Here is a 20,295-nt window from a genome sequence, read left to right as displayed (position 1 = left end):
TTAAACTAGCTCCACCTGTGATTTCTGCCTGACCCTCTTCTGTACTGCTTGCCTCCGCCATTGCTGACCCAGATTGTCTGGCCTGCCTCTGACCCTTCACCTGTCTGACTACAGTACCCGTCTTATCCCTTGTACTGCACTGACTATCCTGCTGACAACTAGCTTGGACTGTTCCCTGGTGCCTTGCACCCACTCTTTCTAGTTCTTAGGAAGCAACTGATGCTGCTATTTAAGCAACGGCATGTTATTTTGAAGATATTGTGATATCTTTACACCATTTGGTAGTTCAGTATCGTAATTTTATCTAAGTACTTGCAATAATCAAGTGCACTTTATGTACTTTTTTCATTTATTGTGTAATTCACATTAATGTATATTTGTGCTGTAATGTTGTTGTACAGCTGCTATATGTGACACCTGTAGATTGATTATATGTTCCCTATATTGCTTATAATCCTTCAGTTGAGATAAATTAATTGTAGTTTTTTTATGTTGGCCCAAACTCCTTCCTCAATTTTTTATATGGAGATAAATTGATTTTCTTTCTAGCGGGCTATACTTTAATCTAATAAAATTATTTTTGTTTCTTCTTGTGTGTAGAAATATGATTGTTTGTTACTTTGATAGTCTACCTCCACAGAACTGTATGCCAGAAGCTCTCCATGACCTGCCTATATGTCGTTTCAGAGATTATGAGCACATCACTAGTAACTAAAGATGATCGAACATCGGGAATTTTTAAGTTCGTTCGAACCCCAACCTTTGTCATTTGATGCCCCATGCCTTCCCGTTCCGTGGGGAAGATGGAGACAGCCCAAATACCGCCTGGAAAACAGGGATACAGCTTATTACCTAGGCTGTATCCCTGTTTTCCAGGCGGTACTCAGGCTGTCTTCCCCTTCCCCATAGAACGGGAAGACATTGGGAATCAAATGACGAAGGTTCTAGAAGGTTCGAGTTCAATCGAACTTGAAAATTCCCGATATTCGATCATCTCTACTAGTAACAACATCACCCCAGCTTTAGGCCCTATTACACCAAGCGATTATCGGCTGTATTCGGCCGATTATCGGCCGTTACAACCTATAATCACTTAGTGTAATAGCTTCTGCTTAAAGGGGTCATCCAGCGCTACAAAAACATGGCAACTTTTCCCCCTCTCTTGTCTCCAGGTCAGGTGTGGTTTGCAATTAAGCTCCATTTACTTCAATGGAACTGAGTTCCAAACCCCACCCAATCTGGAGAAAAGAGAGGGGAAAAAGTGGCCATGTTTTTGTAGCGCTGAATAACCCCTTTAAAGGCAACGATCAGCTGACATGCACAATGTTGAAAAAAATAACAACAGTCTGCTGACCGTTACTTCGTGCTATCTCCTATGGGCCACCCACACAATCTAAAGAGCATCCAGGAAGCCCCTCCCAAAGCTTCCCATGGTACCCCTGCTCTTACCCACTCAATGTCGACATGTGTAATAGCGGCGGTAGCGAGCGGGGAATAAGGAGCAAGCAAGTGCTGATCTGACAGGTTGGCGCTTGCTTGCTCCTCCAGATCGGCCTGTGTAATAGGGACTTTTCTCTTATGAACCAAAAAGGTTTCATTTTCCCAATAATACAAAAATGTTTTACATAGAATGCATAAAATGCTTGCCTTTAATCAATGTAATAAAAATTAAAATATAGATTAGTAGGACCATGTCAATGTTAATGCATCAAGGTTTGAAAACATATTGAAATACAATGAAAGAACAATTCTTGTGGCGAAGGTCAAGACACCGGAAGGACTGATTTGTATAATATACAGTATAAGTACAGTAAAATGTTTTTTCTTCTAATGATATGTTCTTATAAAGATGGTGCATGTAAATAAATCCATATTGTTCATGCAGTAAAAGCTCCTAAAAGCTACTCTTTTATTATCTTTTATAGGTTTTGTTCAGTCTATTAAAACAAGTGCTGTAAATCAGACTTTCAAGGATAGGTAAAAGCCTTGAACAGTGTCAGTTTTACAATACTGCCATGTTTAATTTGCTAATATCCACATTGTGGCACTAAATGAACAGGCCTTTTAAGAATATTGTATTATCGAGCAATATTAGAGGTCAAAGGCACCAAGGTGACTGGAAATATTCTTAAGTTAATGCATACATTACAAGACAAAGCTAAGACTGTAGACTGCTACATTACAATGGAATGTCTGAAGGTTTTTTTTTTCCTAGGGAGAGCTAGGAATGTTCTATAGGAGCACAACCTGTAAATGTGTGTCTGCATGGATGTCCTGGTTCTGATCAAAGTTCTATTCAGAATTGTAATATAGAATGTGCTGGGAATGCTCAGTAGTGAAACTTTTTCGGGAGAATATTTTCAGTCATCCAAATAAAATGTAGTTTGCAAATATCCCTCTCACACCAAAAGCTTTCAACCTTTGTTTAATACAAATCTTCCTTCTGCTTAGAGCATTTCCTGCAGTGGCTCAGCTATTCTAAGCTGTGCCATGTAAATCTACCAACGCCCTCTCATTTATTAGATCAGTGCTTTCCAACCTTTTCCACCTCGGGGCACCCCTTGGTGAAAAAAAATTAGCTTGGGGCACCCCTAAGCATAAACATTCTACAAAATACAAAAAAAACGTTCCCTTTTTTCTCTCCATCCGGCCCAGACCAGCATGAAGATTTCTTCCAGTTACATATCAGACCCTGCCAGACAAACATCTTAGGCTCCGCACATTTCTAGCAACTTTCTTCCCTTTCTTCCTCCTATAAACTACCATACAGTAGTAACTGCGCTATTTGGTGTTATGTAGAGTAAAGCGAGTAGGTATGTGGGTTGCCCCCTGCATGTAGGACCCCCTGCTGTGCCCTACATATAGTAATAATGCCTCTTGCTGTGCCCTCATATACTAATAATGCCACCTGCTGTGCCCTCATATACTAATAATGCTCCCTAATGTGCCCCTTATACTAATAACGCCCCCAGCTGTGTACCCCCATATAGTAATAATGCCCCCTGCTGTGTCCTCATATACTAATGATTCCCCTGGCTGTGCCCCATATAGTAATAATGCCCCCTGCTGTGCCCCCATATAGTAATACTGCCTTCTGCTGTACCCTTGATATAGGAATAATGCCCCCTAATAATGCCCTTCATCGTAATACTGCCACCATGTTGTTCCCCTGGGTAAAATAGTTATAATGCTGTGCCCCCTCATAGTAATATTGTACCCCCAATCTGCCACTTTTACTAATAATGTCCCCTATGCTGTGCATCACAGTAATAATGTACCCACTGCTCTTCCCCTGGTATTGTAATGTCCCCCATGCTGTGCTCCCCATACTACTAAGCCCCCCACCTTCTTCCTTTTTAGATGGCTCTATTTCAAAGTATTAATACAATTTAACCTCACAGAGGAGCAGGGAAAGTAGGCGTGCCATTTTGGTTTTTGTTTGGGCTTTTTTCCCAAACATAGGCGTGCCATTTTGGTTTTCGTTTGTGCTTTTTACCCCAAAATGACGTGTTCGTCCCAAGATGGCGCTGGGTCTACAGTGATAACATAAGTGTACTGTATTACACTTCCGGGTCCGCGGTTTTGGGGGGGGGGGCATAGGAATGGGGGCCATTCACTTAAATAACACACATTACAATGTTGTATAACTTGTAATGTGTGTTTTTTTAGTGAAAAAATGCTTAAGACCGCACTACCCCTTTATTGACATCAATATTATCAGTATGGATCAGTAAATTCAGAAACGCCAAAAATACCCCAAAAAGTGGTTCATGACACTCTAGATACCACCAACTCCTTTAAGGCTAGTTAAAAGAGAAGTCCGACAAAATTTTTTAAGTATTGTACTGCCCCCCAAAAGTTATACGAATGACCAATATACACTTATTACAGGAAATACACATAAAGTGCTTTTGTCCCTGCACTTACTAGTGCATCAAGGCTTCACTTCCTGGATGAAAAGGTGATGTCATTTCCTGGATAAAATGGTGATGTCACGACCCGACTCCCAGAGCTGTGCGGGCTGTGGCTGCTGGAGAGGATGATGGCAGAGGGATGCTTAGTGTCCTTCCAGTGTGATTTGTCCCTTAGTGTCCCTCTGCCATCATCCTCTCCAGCAGCCACAGCCCGCACAGCTCTGGGAGTCGGGTCGTGACATCACCATGTTATCCAGGAAGTGAAGCCTTGATGCAGTAGTAAATGCAGGGAAAATAGCGCTTTATATGCATTTCCCATTATAAGTGTATATTGGGGATTTCTATAACTTTTTGGGGGCAATACAAAAAATTTTTGATGGACTTCTCCTTTAATGCCAAGACATCTTTATTAAAGTCAAGGTGACAACAAAATGTATACACAAAAAGGTCCAAAAATTATCCCTTTTTTGGAGCAGATGACTCCATGATAACCACTAGAGATGAGCGAACCTCGAGCATGCTTGAGTCGATCCGAACCCGAACTTTCGGCATTTGATTAGCGGTGGCTGCTGAAGTTGGATAAAGCCCTAAGGCTATGTGGAAAACATGAATATAATCATTGGCTATATCCATGTTTTCCAGACAACCTTAGAGCTTTATCCAAGTTCTGCAGCCCCAGTTAATCAAATGCCGATCGTTCGGGTTCGGATCGACTTGAACCCGAACCCGGTTCGCGAATCTCTAATAGCCACCTAAACATTATGTTTTTTTGTACAGTAGCAGAGGAATTGGTATTATTTTAAATAAAATGTATATTGCTTATTACAGGTGTACAAGAATACTTCTTTATTTGGGAGCACTTTTAGGTTTGTTGGGGAAGGTGGGGAAGTACAAAGGTGAATAAGCCACAATATGAAATTCCATTCATTCCATTAACAAAAAAGGAGATGAGCAGAATGTATATTGGCCTTAAGGACCGCGCCAATTTTCAGTTTTGCGTTTATTCCTTTTCGCCTTCTAAGTACCATAACTCTAACTTAATTTTTCCATCTACAGGGCCAAGTGAGGTCTTGTTTTTTTTCAGAAACTGGTGTACTTCGTAATGGACCATTTTAATCTACCATAAAATGAATGATGAACCTTTTATTGGGGGAGGGGCTATGGTGTGTTTTTAAAAACATTTATTCATTTTCTTTTTACACTTTTGAAGTCCCCTTAGGGGACTTTTGCATTGATGCATTGTATTACATACACTGATCCCTGCTTGATAGAGCCTGGCTGTGGCAGGCAGAAGAATGAAGACCTGACTGCACGGAGGAAGGTAAGAGACCTCTGGCAGTAAAGCCACATGATCGGGACCCCCGCAGGCATGCTGCGGGGTTCCTGATCGGTGAGTGACAAGAGATGCTCCTGTCACTTACACTTAAATGCTGCAGTCACGGCGTGATGGCAGCATTTAAGGGGTTATTGATAGGCTGCCGTGCGATTGCAGAGGCCGTCATTAACGGTGGGGGCCCGGTTGCTAATTACAGCCGATCCCAACCTGCTAGGAAGCAAGCTCAGCTTCTAGGCTCGCTGCACAGCACGGCCCCCCGGCAGGGTGTACGTTTATGCCCTTTTGTGTTAAGGCCCAGCCTGCAGGGGCGTAAATGTACGCCCCTGGTCATTAAGTGGTTAAGCCCTTAGCTTGTCCTTGTCAATTAAAGAATTGAAGTACTGTAGGGAGACTTTTTTTTTTTTTCATCAGTTCTGTAGCGTGTTACATCGGACAGCTTTCCACGCCAACACCCCCTTGCTGATTGTTACAGCTGTTTTGTGCTTCCACACTTCAAAAGATAAGGCCCCCACAGCTTCTCATGTGACCAAAATACAAAATGTATGCATATCATCCTATGTGTAAGGCTGGGTTCTCTGCGTTTTTGCAATCCGTTTTTTTTTTTCATGTTTTTTTGCAAAAAAGGGATGAAAAAAACTGATGCATTTGTGTGCATCCGTTTTGATCAGTTTTTCCATTGACTTCCATTGTACAAAAAAAAAAAAACGGATCAAAACGGATCCGTTTTTTTTTACGGACACAAAAATGTAGCTGACACTATTTTTGTGTCCATTAAAAAAAATGGATCCGTTTTGATCGTTTTTTTTTTTTTACAATGAAAGTCAATGAAAAAAAGGGACAAAACGGATGCACACAAATGCATCCGCTTTTTTTTCATCAGTTTTTCATCCATTTTTTTTTTCAAAAAATGGATGAAAAAAACGGATTGCAAAAACGCAGTGTGAACCTAGCCTTACAGAAACATAATAAGGTCAATTCTATCATTAAGACCTCCTTCTCCTTGTGCATTTGTGGAAATTATCCACTTTGCTACCCTCTGAAGGAGAGCTTTTTCATTATCGCAACTACTATATTATTATGTACTTCTCTAAATAGTGTTTAATGAGTCTAGGAGCTCCTTTTCCAGTTCGGAGCGACCGTGCGTGTTCACTGAACCTGCAGTTCAGGCAACGTTTTGTTTTGCTGGTGTAAAACAAACCGCATGTACATACAATGCAATACACAACATTTTTAGTACAGCAGCAAATTATATCATTCACTTTCAGTGTGATACCTCCTATTATGACCAACTTACAAGCATAAAAATAAATTGCACCAGATGCAATTACCACATTTCTGATTCCCAGCCGGGAATGTAGATTGTAGCCAAGTCCATGCAGTTTTTTTCTCTTTGAATGCACTTCTTACTAGTAAATCTTTAATTTTTTTTTTTCTTCTAAACGTCACTTACAGGTTTTCATCATAGATATTTGCTAACACTGGATCTGTTTGGACAAGAGACCAGTTATCATTAATAACTTTTTAATTTTTTTCTGCAGGGCATGTAAGGTCTTTCTGCCCATTTGAAGTTCTTTAATGACCATCTGGATGATCCAGAGGAGGCAAAAGAAAAGGTCATGTGGTGAGATAACAATCCCAAGAACATAGTCCCAACCATAAAGCATTATATTTTGGGGGTGCTTTTCTGCAAAGGGAACAGGATGACTGCACTGTATTAAAGGGAGGATTGAGAGATATTTGCCAATGACCTCCTTCCCTCAGTAAGAGCATTGTAGATAGGTCATGGCTGGGTCTTCAAGCATGACAAAAATCCAAAACACACAGCCAGGGCAACTAAGGAGTGGCTCCATTAGAGGTATTTCAATGTCCTGGAGTGAATCTTTGGAGGGAGCACAAACTCAAGGCCCTATTCCACGGGTCGTTTAGAGGAGCAATATCGTTCGTATTCGGCCGATAACGGCCGCTACGAACGATATTCGTCCCGTGGAATAGAGTGCAACGATCAGCCGACATCGTTCATGTCGGCTGATCGTTGCAGTTGCTTGTTTTTCAACATGTTGAAAAACAAGCGACTGATATAGCAGCGATCTGCTGCCGTCGCTCCGTTGAATAGGACCGTCGGCAGCAGATGCTGCTATATCCTATGGGCTGCCCGGACGATCAGCGATCCCCCGGGCAGCCCCCCCAGCAGCTCCCCGCCGCCCCTCCCGCACTCACCCGCTCGCTGACGCCGCGCTGAATAGCGGCGGCAGCGAGCGGGGAACGAGGAGCAAACGAGCGCTAATAGCGCTCGTTTGCTCCTACAAACGACTCGTGGAATAGGGGCATCAATGTTGGTAAAAGGAGCATCACAAAACCATGGCAAATTACAATAGAGCTCAAAAATAGGAGATACAGATTGTAAAAGTTGCAATGGTCACAACACGCACTCTAGCAATCTAAGAGTTTCATTTTTGTCTGGAACACTGTAGGTTGCGTAAGAGTTCCATACTGAATAAATAAATGCTCTGAAAGATTTGTTTGTGGAAATGAGATAAACAGATCAACAAATCTGGTACATAATAAGGGAAGATTTAGAGACATTTAATATATAATAGTCATAAATGTTCATATTAAATGTTTTATACAATTATACTCTTTTTTCATACTGTGTTGTGGGTTTTATTGAAGTGGAACTTAACTTCCCAATTACTTTAACTTCCCTATTTATTCTCAGAAATGATTTCAAAACAGCAGTAAAGATGTCTCAATACTTTGGAAGTCACACAATAGCTATCCACTATAGTAATAAGGGAAACATTGTCTTGGTCTTCAATTATATTAGCATTTTATACTCCCATATTATTTTTTTTTTAAAGCTAAAACATCTGTCTATTTTTTAATTTCAGAAAACAAAAAATTGAAATAATTCTTCTATTTTAAATGGTTAGGTTTTTTGTTTGTTTTTTTGTTAGTTTTTTTGATGGTCAAAAATAGGGAAGAATCATAGATTAGTTTTCACATAAGCCAATTCTATGAGAGGTCATAAGAGGACTAGTGTAGCCAGGGCCAGGGATGTAACTAAAGGCTCATAAGTTGTAAACACTAAGCTGCACCACTCCCACACACACACATACATTATATAAAATGGCAGACAGCAGTTCAGCTCTAGGTATAGTAGTATAGCTCTAAACAGTACCACCATAGTACCACCAACAGTGCTCACTGTGCTTACTGACAAGTGGTTGAAAATAAGTGGAGTTTAAAAAAGGAGTTGTTGGTGATTCTGTGGGTTTGGAGTGACTGATATATTGTTGTTTTTGTGCAATTGTGTGGTGTGCATTGCTGCAGTGCATAGATAGCTAGTGCCATAGTTGCTTAGTTAGGCTAGGTTCACACTGCGTTTTCAGCATCCGTTTAACGCATCCGTTTTTTGCAAAAAACGCATGAAAAACGGATTGCAAAAAACGGATTCATTTGTGTGCATCCGTTTTTCCATTGACTTCCATTATAAAAAAAAACGGATCCGTTTTTTTTGGCGGATCAAAACCGACCAAAAAACGTTGCTGACCCTATTTTTCTGGACGTTAAAAAAAACGGATCCGTTAAACGGATGCTGAAAACACAGTGTGAACCTAGCCTTAAACAGGTCCAAACAGTTTTTTTTTTCCTCTGGTCTGCTCTGCACCTGGGGGTGGGGTTAATTGATCTCAGGTGCTTAAATCAAGGCTCAGCACTCACTGTGTGTGCTTGCTGACAAGTGGTTGAAAATAAGTGGAGTTTAAAAAAGGAGTTTAAAGAAGAAGTTACAAGTTCTGGTAAGTGCTGAATCTCTTTCTTTTTCACTGTTTTTGTTGCACTGAGGATGATGGCTAGCGAGATGGAAGGATTCATTCAGTGCGCAGTCTGCCGCATGTACGCACAACTGGAGCAGGTGTTCCAGGGTGAGTACCGCTGTGACAGATGTGAGCATGTTGCCCATCTAGAAGCTCGAGTTAGAGATCTGGAGAAGCATATTGCAACACTGAGGGAACTTGGCCACCTTGAGAGGGAACTTCGGCTCACTGAGCAGGAAGTTAGTGGGTTAGAGATGGAGGGAGGTGATATAGATCAGGAGGCCCAAGTAAGTAGCTGGGTTAATGTAGTTAGAGGGACCAGTAAGGGATCCAAGAAAAGGAAGGCCACTTCTCCTACTATATGCCCAAGCAAAATTGCCAACTTAGGTGATGATGCGAGGTCATCAGTGTCAGAAATGGCAGCTCTAGTGGAACCTGTTCTCCCTAACAGCCGGGGGAACAGTCCAACTAGTAGTGGGCGGGATGGTATTGTAGGTAGGCCTAGACAGCTAGTGGTTGTAGGGGATTCTATAATCAGGAAGACGGATAGAATAATTTGTCGCCAAGACCGCCTCAACCCACTGGCGTAGCTACCATGGGGGCAGGGTACGCCGTCGCTATGGGGCCCGGGGGTTTAGGGGGCCCGGGCCCCCGCGTTAAAGTATGCCCCCGCCGCCTGTATTGCCGCTCACTATGCATATGCATAGTGAGCGGCCCTGAGCCATCCCCTCCGCCCGCCCCTTCTATCGCTGCTCAGCTGAGCTGATCAGAAGCCCGGAAAAGTGCAATGAGCAGCACTTTCCTGGGCTCCTGATCGGCTAAGCGGCGATGGAGGGGGCGGGCTGGGCGTGCGGAGGGGATTGCTGTCCTACTCACCTGTCCGCCGGCCCCAGCAGCTCCTCTCCCGACACTCCGGTCTCCCGTCATCCTCCGGGCACAGGCAGTGGGGGACAGAGACGCTGCCTGTGTCCCGGAAGTGTTCTGCAGCGGCAGTCTCTCTGTCCCCCGCTGCCTGTGCCCGGAGGATGACGGGAGACCGGAGTGTCGGGAGAGGAGCTGCTGGGGCCGGCGGACAGGTGAGTAACCTGTTTGTTGTTTTTCTGGTCGCAGGGGGGGATTGGCTACTATGAGGGGCACTATATGGGGCACTGTATGGGGCATTGGCTACTATATGGGGGCACTGGCTACGATGGGGGCACTGTCTGGGGGCATTGGCTACTATATGGGGGCACTGTATGGGGGCATTGGCTACTATATGGGGGCACTGGCAACTATATGGGGGCACTGTATGGTGGCATTGGCTACTATATGGGGCACTGTATGGGGCATTGGCTACTATATGGGGGCACTGGCTACGATGGGGGCACTGTCTGGGGGCATTGGCTACTATATAGGGGCACTGTATGGGGGCATTGGCTACTATATTGGGGCACTGGCAACTATATGGGGGCACTGTATGGTGGCATTGGCTACTATATGGGGCACTGTATGGGGGCATTGGCTACTATATGGGGGCACTGGCTACTATATGGGGCATTGTATGGGGGCATTGGCTACTATGGAGGGCACTGGCTACAATTGGGGCACTGTATGGGGCATTGGCTACTATATGGGGGCATTGGCTACTATATGGGGGCATTGGCTACTATGGGGGGCACTATATGGGGGCATTGGCTTCTATGTGGGGGCATTGGATACTATATGGGGGCATTGGCTACTATGGGGGGCACTATATGGGGGCATTGGCTTCTATGTGGGGGCATTGGATACTATATGGGGGCATTGGCTACTATGGGGGGCACTATGTGGGGGCATTGGCTACTATATGAGGGCATTGGCTACTATGGGGGGCACTATATGGGGGCATTGGCTACTATGGGGGCACTGTGGGGGCATTGGCTACTATATGGGGGCATTGGCTACTATGGTGGGCACTATATGGGGGCATTGGCTACTTTGTGGGCCATTGGCTACTATGGGGGGCACTATATGGGAGCATTGGCTACTATGTGGGCACTATATGGGGGCATTGGCTACTATGTGGGGCACTATATGGGGGCATAGGCTACTATGTGGGGCACTATATGGGGGCATTGGCTACTATGTGGGGCACTATATGGGGGGGATTGGCACCAATCACACTGCTGCTATCTCCAAACTGTGACGATGAGCAAAATATTTTTTTTCAATTTTCCCCCCTAAAATCAGGGTCGCGTCTGATCAAAAGGCGCGTCTTATAAAGCGAAAAATACGGTTCTACATGGGGGGGGGCAGAGAAGGGTCTAACTACTTAATGAGGGACACAGTTGTCTAACTACTATATGAATACAGAGGGGACCACTATATGAGGGAACAGATGGAGCAAATAGATGCATAGGATATTGGGGCATGAGTGAGGAACCTAAACTGTCTGGCAGATCCTACTGAGAGAAGTCCTTATGGTGGCCAGGCTGGATGGAGAAGGGAAAAAGTGAGCAACTCCGATTGGAGAAGACGCCTGTAACTGCACTGTGATCACTTATGGTGTGTAAAGCCTGTGTGGAGCCTATACATGCCACTATATGGCCAATGGTGATATTGGACTGTGAATTTTATTCCGTAGCAGTGGTAGCATTATTCAGTATGTGGGGGTTTAGTCAGTGAGAGGGGGTAATATTTGTCCCATGTAAACTGGTACTGTTTATATTATTCATCTTAACATACTGGATTTGGTTGGTAACAATATAGTGGTAATGGCTGTGGTCATGGTGCTATAATGCTTTTCCTAATACTATATATACATATTGCTCTCTCTTCACAGCTTAGTGGTCAGTTGTTTGGGGGGGGGGGCCCAATCAAAAGTTTGCTATGGGGCCCAGCTAGTTCTAGTTACGCCCCTGCCTCAACCGAATGGTTTGCTGTCTCCCTGGTGCCAGGGTTCGGCATGTGGTGGAAAGGGTGCATAAATTACTTGGGGGGGCTGGGGATGACCCAGCTGTCGTGGTCCATGTGGGAACCAATGACAGGATACAAGGTAGGTGGAGGTCTATTAAAAATAATTTTAGAGAACTAGGTGCTAAGTTGAAGGGAAGGACCTCCAAAGTGGTATTCTCTGGAATACTGCCTGTGCCATGCGCATCGCAGGAAAGACAGCGGGAGCTTAGGGAGTTAAATGCATGGCTCAAGTCGTGGTGTAGAGAAGAAGGGTTTGGGTTTTTAGAGCACTGGGCTGACTTTTCATTGGGGTACAATCTGTTTTCCGCAGATAATTTGCACCTTAATGGAAGGGGGTCCGCTGTGCTGGGGGAGAGAATCCTAGAAGGGGTGGAGGGGTTTTTAAACTAGGGATGTGGAGGGAGGACAATGTAGTGTGTAATATAGTGGTGGATAGGTTAGAGAGGGGACAGAACAATGAGGAGGGAGGAGAAGGGTCCTGTGGGGGGAGGATAAGAGCAGTGGATAGGGAGATCCATATGTTGCGGATGAACAGTGAGGATGATTGTAGCCACAGCACAGTAATAAATCCCATTTCTTATAATGAAGCGGTTAAACTCGATGGTAATATAAAGTGTATGGTTACTAATGCCAGAAGTCTAGCCAGCAAGATGGGGGAGCTAGAGGCCTTGGTTCTGGAGGAGTCCATTGATGTGGTTGGTGTGATTGAGACATGGCTGGACTCCTCACATGACTGGGCTGTCAATATTCAGGGATTTACGTTGTTCAGAAGGGACCGGGTGGGCAGAAGGGGAGGAGGAGTATGTCTGTATGTCAGAAATGATATTAAAGTGAGTGTAAAAGATGCAATAGTGGGAGATGACTGTGATGATGTGGAAGCATTGTGGGTAGAACTACAGAAGGAGGTAAAGAGTGAAAAAATTATTCTTGGTGTAATCTATAGACCCCCCAACATTACTGAGGAGGTAGATGGCCAGTTGAATAGACAAATAGAGCTGGCTGCCCGGGAGGGGACAGTAGTGGTAATGGGGGACCTCAACTACCCAGATATAGATTGGGGTCACGGTTCAGCTAAAACCACAAAGGAGAGGGAATTTCTTAACCTCCTGCAGGATAATTTTCTGGGCCAGTTTGTGGAGGAGCCAACTAGAAGTGATGCCTTGTTGGATCTGGTTATTTCTAACCACGCTGAGCCGGTTGGGGATGTCACTGTCCATGAACACCTGGGTAATAGTGACCACAATATAGTGACTTTTAGCTTAAAGTGTAGAAAAGAAAAACATGTTGGGAGGGCAAAAACTCTTAATTTTAAAAGGGCCAATTTTCCTGGGTTTAGGGCAGAACTTCAGGGCATAGACTGGGAGCGGCTGCTGTCACATACGGATACAGCTAATAAATGGGAAATCTTCAAATCCACATTAAATAACTGTACTGCCAAATATATTCCTATGGGTAACAAATAAACGGTTAAAATCCAATCCCACATGGCTTACAACCGAGGTTAGAAGGGCTATAAATGAGAAAAAAGGGGCATTCAAAAAATATAAATCAGAGGGGTCAGCTGTAGCCTTTAAACATTACAAAGAAGTAAACAAAACCTGTAAAAATGTAATAAAAGCAGCAAAAATTCACAATGAAAGGCAGGTAGCTATAGAAAGCAAAAGAAACCCCAAAAAATTCTTCAAATATATTAATGCAAAAAAACCAAGGTCAGAGCATGTAGGACCCCTAAATAATGGCGACGGGGAATTAATAACTGGGGATCAGGAGAAAGCTGAGTTACTTAATGGGTTCTTCAGTTCTGTATATACAAAAGAGGATGGAGCTGTGGTGGGTGGGGCCAGTACTGAGGTGGGTGGGGCCAGTGCTGCTAACACATGTAATGTACTGAACTGGTTTACTATAGATATGGTCCAAGACAAATTAAATAAACTCAATGTAACCTAAGCTCCAGGGCCTGATGGATTGCACCCCAGAGTTCTTAGGGAACTCAGTTCTGTAATTTCTCTACCCTTGTATGAAATATTCCGTGATTCTTTGCTTACTGGTATTGTGCAGTGGGACTGGCGTAAGGCAAATGTAGTGCCGATCTTCAAAAAGGGCTCTCGAACTTTCCCAGGTAACTATAGACCCGTAAGCTTAACGTCCGTTGTGGGGAAACTATTTGAGGGGCTTATAAGGGACTACATCCAGGAATATGTAGTGGCTAATAATATTATAAGTGATAACCAGCATGGTTTTACTAAGGACAGAAGCTGTCAAACCAACCTAATATGTTTCTATGAAGAGGGAAGTAGAAGCCTGGATGGCGGCGCGGCTGTGGATAACGTGTACCTGGATTTTGCAAAAGCGTTTGACACAGTTTCTCATGGACGTCTGATGGGTAAGTTAAAGTCTATCGGTTTGGAAAATTTTATGTGTAACTGGATTGAAAACTGGCTTAATAATCGTACCCAGAGAGTGGTGGTCAATGATTCCTACTCCGAATGGTCCCCAGTAATAAGTGGTGAACCCCAAGGGTCAGTACTGGGCCCTCTTCTGTTTAACTTGTTTATTAATGATATTGAGAATGGAATTAACAGCAATGTTTCTATCTTTGCAGATGACACCAAGCTTTGTAGTACAGTACAGTCTATGGAGGATGTGCAGATGTTACAGGATGACTTAGACACACTGAGTGTTTGGGCGTCCACTTGGCAAATGAGGTTCAATGTGGATAAATGTAAAGTTATGCACCTGGGTACTAATAACCCACATGCATCATATGTCCTGGGGGGAGTTACTCTGGGAGAGTCGCTGATAGAGAAGGATCTGTGTGTACTTGTAGATAATAGACTACAGAACAGTACACAATGTCAGTCAGCTGCTTCTAAGGCCAGCAGGATATTGTCATGCATTAAAACAGGCCTGGACTCTCTGGACAGGGATATAATATTACCGCTTTATAAAGCCTTGGTGCGGCCTCATCTGGAGTATGCCGTCCAGTTTTGGAACCCGATTCATAAAAAGGACGTTCTAGAGCTGGAGAGGGTACAAAGACGGGCAACTAAACTAATAAGGGGAATGGAGCATCTTAGTTATGAGGAGAGATTAAAAGAATTACATTTGTTTAGTCTGGAGAAGAGACGTTTAAGGGGAGATATGATTAACTTATTTAACTATATAAATGGCCCCTACAAGAGATATGGGGAAAAGATGTTCCAGGTAAAACCCCCTCAAAGGACAAGAGGGCACTGCCTCCGCCTGGAGAAAAAAAGGTTTAATCTCCGGAGGCGACAAGCCTTCTTTACAATGAGAACTGTGAATCTGTGGAACAGTCTACCACAGGATCTGGTCACAGCAAAAACAGTAGAGGGCTGCAAAACCGGCCTAGACAAGTTCTTAGACCAAAATAATATAAATGCATATGTATAGAACCTATCACCCCCCCCCCTTTCCTGTATCCATCCCCTCCGTGGTTGAACTTGATGGACATGTGTCTTTTTTCAACCGTATTAACTATGTAACTATGTAATAAACAGTCACCATAAAATAGTCAGATACTAGTTCTATGCAGTAAAATGTGATTGCAGCTGTCATGAAATACTTGTTCCCCCATGTGTTCAATTTTGGGTGACTGTCCTTCATGCCACCTGTCTGTCATAAGTTAAGACGTTATGAGTTGATGTAAAAATCATCATTATTCACACCCATTGTTCATCTCTGCTTCTATCACTCACTGCACATAGTCATAGTGCCCTTAGCAATGTTAGTTGACTGTGTCCACCATAAAGTAATAGTTGTTCGCTTTGTGCTACCCCTGGTAACGTTATCCCTGTGCTCCACAAGAAAATGAATGCCTTTCTTTGACCCCTCTTTGTACCCATCCCATAGTGATAATCCCACTTTATAATGCCCAATAGTGCCCCCGCTATGTCCCCATTAAGGTTATAGTGCCTCCAAAAGGTTTTATAGTGCCCCTGAGCCCCCTACAACATGGCTAACCTCTGTGCCCCCACAACATGGCTAAACTCTGTGCCCCCCACAACATGGCTAATCTCTGTGCCATCCACAACACAGCTATCAGCTTCTGGTCTCCTCCATGTCAGTCTGCCCTTACTGCTGCAGTTTCTACTGGGATCAGATGTTAGCCCCTCCTACAGGGGCGGGGCTAAAGAAATGTGGATGTATAACCCCACCCACTTAATGACTCACTGTTCCCTCACTGGCAGGAACAGGAAACAGAAAGGGAACGTGACATCACAGGAAGTATAGAAAACACGGGCATGGGTCATGGGACTGAGCCTGAGAACACAATAAGCACATAGAAACATATGTATTGAAAAATCCCAGACAACCCATTTAAGGTTTGCATAGTCTAATAAAGTAAAAAAAAACAACTTATTAAACTTATTCAAATTACACAAATAGCCATTCAGATGTAAAAGCCACCAGCATAGTCTGGCCCACTATGCTACTGGCATAGCATTTCAGAAAATGCAGGAACAGGAGAGGAGAAAATAAGACGCACCCCCTTACTCTACCCCCCCCCCCCCGATAGTTGGGCACCCCCTACTCTACACTAGGGCACCCCCCAAAAGTAAGGCACCCCCATTCCCTTCTCGCTTCACCACCCAGGACTCGTGGACCTCTGAAACCGCAGGCAGCCTGGTCTATGGCCCCTGCATTCTCTGCACTCCTGACCCAACGCTGACACACTGCTGATCCAATGCCGACTCTGCCCTGCCCTGCTCCCCTCCCCCCTCCAGGAGGAGAGAAATAAGACATCCCCCAAAAATAAGACATAGTGCCTGTTTTTTTGGGGGGAAAAAGTTTAAGGCCACGTCTTATTTTCGGAAAAACATACTAGCACAGTATGTGTAGCGAATGTACAAGTACTATTTGCATTGCAGCTCAACTCAGCTTAACTCAACAAGTTTTCAGTCTGCTTTGCGTCAAGGAAGCATAAGGTCTGTGCTAATCTAATGTCACCATGGCATGTCCTACATTTGCTAGACATGTTTCACTGGCATATTTATCAAAAAAATACTATAAATATGAGATGATCATTGCAAAACTATTCCCTACTTATTTATCACATTGGTTTTGTCAAAATGTCATTTTAATGCTAACGCCAAAAGTCACCACTAGATGTCATCAGTAGGTAATGAGCTAACATTAATTTCTACAAGACGTTGTGACCACAAAACGTTTAAAGGTTATACCACAACAGCAGCAGAAAACAAGCTCTTAGGTCTTGACTGTCATGATTCTATCATCTGTCACCAAACACAATAGTCTATTCCAATACCTGCATTTTAACATTGATAATTGTCATATATTTGTAGAACTTCTCTCTCCCAGTGGATGAAGAAAACTGTAAAGTGGTATTTAAAACCGCGTCAGTAGAAATTCCAGGATTGAATTGTGCAATAGATGATAGGAATGATCTTTATTGGTTACACCCGTTATTGCTACATTTCCTTTCCTCTATAAACCGTTATATTACATTTAAAGGGGTTATCCAGTGAAATCAACTGGTTTCAAATCAACTGGTTTCAGAAAGTTATACAGATTTGTTATTTACTTCTATTTAAAATATGTCAAGTTTTCCCATACTTATCAGTTGTTGTATGTCCTGCAGGAAATGTTGTTTTCTTTTCATTCTGACACAGTGCTCTCTGCTGCCACCTCTGTCCAAAACAGAAACTGTCCAGAGCAGCAACAAATCGCCATAAAAAACCTCTCCTGCTCTGGACAGTTCCTGACACAGAAAGAGGTGGCAACAGAGAGCACTGTGTCAGAATGAAAAGAAAACAACATTTCCCACAGGACATACAGCAGCTGATAAGTATGGGAAGACTTGAGATTTTTAAATAGAAGTAAATTACAAACCTATATAACTTTCTGAAACCAGTTGATTTGAAAGAAAAATATTTTTGCTGGAAAACCCCTTTAATTTATGCTTGATAATCTTTACTAACTGATTTCCATAAATATTAAGAAACTATAAAATCTCTAGTTTATAGTCTACTGCACATGGCACTTAGTATGTTTAGCTTTCCTTTTTGGCTACAAAAGAAAGGGCTTTTCCTGGACTTATTAATTGATGCCATATCCTCAGAAGAGTCCATCAATATCTCATTGATTAGGTGCCAGCACCCCTGCTGATCTGCAGCACCCAGATGTACACAGAAAATAGAACCAAAAGCCTTAGTTCCATGCATTGTGTAATGACTAGAGATGAGCGAATCATTCGGAAATTCATTTCACAAAATATTTGCGAATCTCATGCAAACAATTTTTTTATTAAGACTATGTTCACACTATGGTAAAGTACAGCCGTTGTTGCCATCGGCAACAACGGCCGTACTTTTAGCGGGGTGGAACAATGCCCTATTTTCATTGGGATTCCGGCCGGAGCGTATACACATCGTACATGCTCTGGCCGGGATCCCGTGTGAGGCCGCAAGTAACTGACATGTCAGTTTTCTGCGTCCGCAATTCAATGAATTGCAGCCATAGGAAACCCTGTCAGTTCACACAGTGAAGCGAGCGACTCTGGCCGGGAAGCTCGGATGCAGGCGCGTGATGATGCACCCGCATCAGAGCTCTGCGGACGGAAAGATCATCCGGCCAGTACTTAAGTACCGGCCGGGATGATCCGGGCAGAGACTGGCCGTTCCGTGACCCGGCCAGGGTCACGGAACGGCCGGTCTCATACGTTGTATAAACATAGCCTAAAACAGCGAACTATAGTAGCTACAATACTGGGACTATTACAGAGCAGTCATTTTTTTCAACAGCTGTTGCTGTAAATGTGTCATTTCCCCCCAGGACTGCAGTTGACACTGGTAAATAAGCAGCCAGTTTTTTTTTCTTATTAAAAAATAACTGCCAAACCCCTTTGTTTTCAGAGAGATAAGCCACCGCCAGAGCAGTCTGACTATGGCTCATCCTACCCTTACAATAGAAAACACCAGAATGTTTGACCATGCCAACAGTTATCAAAGGTGTGTGACCACCTTTTGAAACCAAGGGAGAGACACTGCTGCAGCTTTTCCCTCCTCCTCCCTTTCTATTATTTACTGTTTTGCTATAGAAAGAACCTTTAATGTCCTATAATGGTGCTTGAACATTTATGGATTTGGCTATTTATTCATGTAGAAACATCATCCAATATCTGATATCTGTGGGTGGTAAAAGTTCTGAATCTTTAGGGTGTGAAATCCGCTGTGAGGCCATGTTTACATTTTGTAAAACACCGGCCGTTCTGTGATCTGGTACTGCAGTACCGGCTGGATGATCCTTATTTCTAATGAATTGAGATGAGGGCGCATTAGTGTGCTCCTGCATCCCAATTCACCGCTGCAAACACTGGAGCGTGCGGCTGGAGCCGCACACTCTATTGTGTGCACTGACATATCTAGCTAGCGATTCCGGCCAGAGTGTATACTATGGGGAACATTTATTAAGTCCGGCGTTTTTTACGTAGTCCGATGGATTTATGTAGAGGCTAACGTCCGTGCGAATAAATTGAAGCCTCCGGAAAAATTGTAAATACAGAGCACGCCGAGATCGTGGGGGGGCATGGAGGTCGGACCCTCCACAATCTCTTACATCTTTCTTGTCCTATGGATAGGGTACAAGTAGGTTTTATTTGGAAACTTTTACTGCATTTGAGCCAGGATGGCTTGATGGAACAATGAATTCTGGGTAAAAAACAGCATACAGCAAGGCAACGACCCTAAGCACACACTTAATTCTAGCAAAGAATGGTTGAATAATAAAGTTTTGGAATGATGAAGTCTAGATCAGGTATCATTGTAACCATACTGACCGAAACAATAAAGATAACATAAGTTTTAGCACACAGTGAAAGGCACCAGATTTGTTGAATATATTCCTAGGGGAATAAAATAAGCAACTTTCAAATACAAATATTTCTCTTCTACATTATTTCACAGTAATGCACATATAGCTAACAATTATTATCTCAAATAGTGTAAAGCCTTTACTTGCTGCCTAGCAATAGGCAAAGCTGATCAGGCTCAGCCTTAGGGCCGAGCCTGATCAGCTACTGTAGTTATGACACTGGAGGCTTCAGGGAGGCTCTTGTCTCATAGTAATTATTGGGGCTGTGTGATCGCTTCCACACAGCCCAAATGGGAAAAGAGGGAAGATTCTCCCTCTTTCCTGCTTTATAGGTGCTGCGAATTGTGTACGTACACAATTTAACAGTGCACTCACCTGGGAATGTGGGACAGAAGTCTCGGATTCCCGGGATGGCATCACATCATTTAGGGATCCTTTGGAG

At 43.5% G+C, this 20,295-nt stretch overlaps 1 protein-coding gene across 1 annotated transcript in view; it reads right to left on the bottom strand.

The window, feature by feature from the left end:
- Positions 1–20,295, bottom strand: part of LOC138767735 (interleukin-5 receptor subunit alpha-like) — a 64,568-nt gene extending 44,273 nt beyond the window's left edge. Inside the window, exon 1 of the mRNA XM_069945458.1 lies at positions 20,229–20,295. The gene's annotated coding sequence lies outside the window, so the exon portion shown is untranslated. The remainder of the gene's footprint in view (positions 1–20,228) is intronic.

Source organism: Dendropsophus ebraccatus, chromosome 11 (assembly GCF_027789765.1).
Source record: "Dendropsophus ebraccatus isolate aDenEbr1 chromosome 11, aDenEbr1.pat, whole genome shotgun sequence".
Taxonomy (NCBI): Eukaryota; Metazoa; Chordata; class Amphibia; order Anura; family Hylidae; genus Dendropsophus; species Dendropsophus ebraccatus.
The sequence above is the reverse complement of the archived record's forward strand: the minus strand, read 5'-3'. Positions and strand labels throughout refer to the sequence as shown.